The sequence below is a fragment of the Lycium ferocissimum genome, chromosome 4 (genome assembly GCF_029784015.1).
Source record: "Lycium ferocissimum isolate CSIRO_LF1 chromosome 4, AGI_CSIRO_Lferr_CH_V1, whole genome shotgun sequence".
Lineage (NCBI taxonomy): Eukaryota > Viridiplantae > Streptophyta > Magnoliopsida > Solanales > Solanaceae > Lycium > Lycium ferocissimum.
This window is the reverse complement of record NC_081345.1, coordinates 57,339,558-57,343,892: the sequence shown is the minus strand read 5'-3', so window position 1 is coordinate 57,343,892 and position 4,335 is coordinate 57,339,558.

Sequence of the window (4,335 nt, the reverse complement as noted above, 5' to 3'; positions counted from 1 at the left end):
CTATGATTTCGTACTTTCATTGGCATATGATTTCATTGAATTACCATATTTGCATTTAGTCACTCATTCATGGTTCAAATATGGTGGATGAAATACTTATGATGATTGTGAAAGGAACTATGACACCTCTGAGGTAACTATGGTATATGGCTCCGTGTCCGAGGTGCTTGCCGGAATGGAGGGTGTGTGAATCCCGGTCCGAGGCTCTTTTCGGACGGATACATGGACACCATGGGTCCCTCGCAGGTCATGACAATTGTGCGAGCAATGCCTTTAGCATGTGTGTACGATGGAGTTACTTATCATTGTTGCACTGCATATGACATCATCCTATTTATTTAATTTGATCTATCGTGTGTTGTTGTGCCTATCTGTTTATCTTATAAATCTATTATTCATTCTGGCGAGATTGTGAATTAGTGGTCTCACCTAGGTTTGGGTCAGTGTAGGAATTATTGATTGTTGATTTATCGAGACTTGGAAGACTGATGGCTTAGGAACTTCACCTTAGGTTATGACGAGTTATTATACGACTAGCTGCCTATTTCCGTTTATTCTCTCCGGTGTTGTAGTATCGAGAGCAATAAGTGTGTGTTTGAGTGTGTATGCGTGTTATTGGTTCGCTTATGGTTCCCTCACTTGTTCTAGGAGAACTTGGCATACTTGGGCGTAGATGGTTTCATTATAGGCTAGGAATTATGAATGTGTGGATGATTGTACCTGCTTGCTTATCTTGACTGATTCTATACTCGTATGCGTGAACTAATCTTAGTCGGCCTCTGATTCTTACCAGTACATGTGGTGTACTAATACTACTCTTGCTACACCCCTTCCGGGGTATAGATGTGTTTCAGGTTATTGCTCGAGGTTTCAATAGCTGGCGTTAGCGGATGTCATCCTAAAGCTTCCTGTATATTTTCATTCTAAAAACAGAAGCTCTATTATCTTATTGTGGTCATTTCTTGTGTTGTAGAAGCTCTTGTACAAGTCTAGACCCAGTTTTGGGGAAGTCTATTTAGTAATCGAGGTGTCATTTATACTTCTTTCTTAACGTCAATGATTTACTTGCTATTTAATTATTGAATGTATTCATGGCGGTTGGTTGTGAAGGGTTCGCCTACCAAAGGGGGGATAAGGTAGGTGCCCGCACGATCTGTAATTTGGGTCGTTACAAGCAGAGAAGAAAATACATTACAGGATTTGCAATCCCTATATCAGCTTTCAAAAAAATGTATTGAATAAAAAATTGTAATCTAATAAATTTCCTAATACATAGGACTTTAAAATCTACAAATTATTTATTACATCATTTCCTCATATTTAGGACTTCAAAATCTAATTAAAAATCTAAAATTTTCTTTATAAAATCATTCCTGATATTGTGCCTAATACTTAGGACTTTAAATCAATTAAGACATTTTTTCAAACTACCTATTTTACTTGCACAAAGACTCAAATTTTACGATATCATATACTACATGACTTAGCATAAACGGGCAACACATGTGCTGAAAATTATAAGTTAGAGAAATAATTTCTATATGGACACTGCCCCTACTCCTCATCCTGGCAATATCTGTCGCAAGAGAATTGATGATCACCATTTGAAGATTGAATGAAAGGATGGACAAATTCAGATTTTTGATGCATGTGTTCATTTTATTGATTGTCTAACAGAAAAATTAGGTCATAGCTAGGCTGGTCGTACCATTGAATTGCTCTTAGTGCAGGCTGAGCCCTTCATTAAACCATTGTTCCCTAAAAAGCGTCTAAATCCGTAAATACTAAGTTACCACTACGACAATGTCTTCCTCCAAGGTGGTGAATTCAATTCGTTGGCATAGAACAGTGCTTTCTCATTTAGTCTTCTGTCATGAATTGGAACTTGACCGTATGAAGTTCAAAAAGAAGAAGTTGAACGACTTTCCACTATTTGTCGACTAGAGTCAGTCAGATCTGCATTAAACTGACAAAATATGAATCCATCGGATGCCAATTGGTCTTATTCAGATGAGTTGAGTTACCTTTTCCTTTTGTTAGTTTATCAGTGAGGGCCATATCCGTCTCCCTAAAAATTCCTGGTTTTCTTTCCTTGGTGAGTGAAGTTTTGCCTTTGTTGAGTCACTAAGGCCCGATCCAGCTTATGTGCTCGCCAGTTATTTCACCATCTGCTTTTTCTCGAGAATGTGACACTGCTCACCTCAGTAACCAAATTGTTTGCTCTTTTCATTAATTTTACAGCTTTCTCTAAACAAGGAATTTCTAGGAGTCCTCCCAGCCGTCTAAAGGCGCAAAGGCTTTTGGGTTTGAATCAGGCTAAGGTGTGAGCCAGGGTAACTTCTTTGGGGTCTATCACCATAGCCTTTTTCTTAAGCTATTATCTAGCCTTAAAAACTACCTATTTTACTTGCATAATGGTTTGCACGTACACGTCGGCCACCACCGTCATGTGTAATGAAGCGAGAACGATGTGATAATGGTGCTCGAGAGGTAGGTCTCTCATTTCTCGATACTCTTGCTTGTTGGCGCTAGTAGTGCAATTATTATCACCCGGAGCGGGTTAGGGCGTGAACTCTATATTCTTAAGAAAGACAAAACAAAACAATGACAAACATGTAAATATTTGAAATCAAGCTAAACTTGAAAGTTTTTCTATAAAGAAATTTAGTTTACCTAACTGACTTAATCAACACTAGGAGGCCGACACTGAATCAAACACATCAACCTTATGTTTTTCATGAAGCATTTATAGGCGCCGCTCACTACACTTATGGAACCCACACTATCACGTCCCAAATCGGGGAACGTGCAGGCACCTATCCTTTTCCCACCTAGTAGACAAAGCCGTCCCTTAATCACGATTCAAATCAACAATAAAGTAAACCCAACCATCGAATATATATAATAAGTCTAGAATGGATAACTAAATAAGTGTGGAAATAATACAAATAATCCTAAGGAATCTGGTCTAGGGCCGTACAAGAGCCACTACTACAAAACTACAAGTCTGAATATGAATACATAGTCTGAAAAGTGAAATACTGTCTCAGGACATCAAATAAGAAGAGGCATCTGGGCTGCAGATCCGTCCATGTACTGACCCTAGATGCTCGTCAGGAAAACCTCGGGAATTAGCCACGAGGAGAGGAGGTAGACCTTGTCACGTACTCTGCACTCATAAAAGAATGCAGCAAAGGTAGTATCAGTACAAACACTATGTACTGGTAGGTATCATAGGCCGACAACAGTTAGCTAACATATATAAAGGAAGAGACTGAAAGATAAACATGCTCACAATCAAGTATCAATCCACACAGTCCAAGAATAGCATCACAAGACAGAAAGATCAACAACTGAAACATAGCCTATGATAAAGCACCTAAACACAACTCTGCCAAGTTCCCACAATTCCTCAAAAAGATCACAAACCCAAGTAAAACCCACAAATCTGATCAATAGAAGTAAATGAGATGATAATGATGAATACATATGCAATGCAATGATACACACACGCTCCGGGCAGAATACCTCCATGCCTAGATAGTCATGACCCATGGGGGACCCGCGAAGTCTATGTACCTGCTGCGATGAACAACTTGATCCAATATATATATATATATATATATATATATATATATATATGTTGCGGAACGTGCAACCCTGTCCAATATATATTGCAGAACGTGCAACTCGATACAATATTTGTATAATATATGTTGCAGTGCGCAACCCGATCCAAATGTATGACTATGAATGCATGAATGATATCAATGCTAATGAGAATCTATCAATACCAATCGTGCCACACATGGACACATATCACAATATCACGAATAAATCACATCCTTCCTCTTTACCAGACAATACCCAATCAATGAGACAAATGTGTTCATAATCATGATAAGGAAACTCAGCATCAAGTCTAGTATCACACACGTGGCAACAAGCCAATAGATCACAACAAGGAAACAAGCCACAATCAAACAACAATACCAACCTAAGTAATCCATCCCAACTTTATACCCGAAGGTGTACATACTTTCTCCAATAATCACTAACTCTACATATGCTTCGCTAACTGAAGTCTAACCAAAAGGTAAGCCGTAACCTACCTGGTAGCCGAGCGGGAGCTACGAACAATCACACCTTTGCCTTGCCTTTTCGGAGAGCTTCCAAATACTCAAGGTCTAACCATAATCGAATTCTAAGTTTGAAACAAGGAAGAACGATACCCATATTGCTAGGCTATCTTTCGAATCAAAATCAACCATGGAAGAAAGGGAAAATGGGCCCACAAGGGCAAAACGGGTATTTCAAAAGTGAAATGGGAAACCC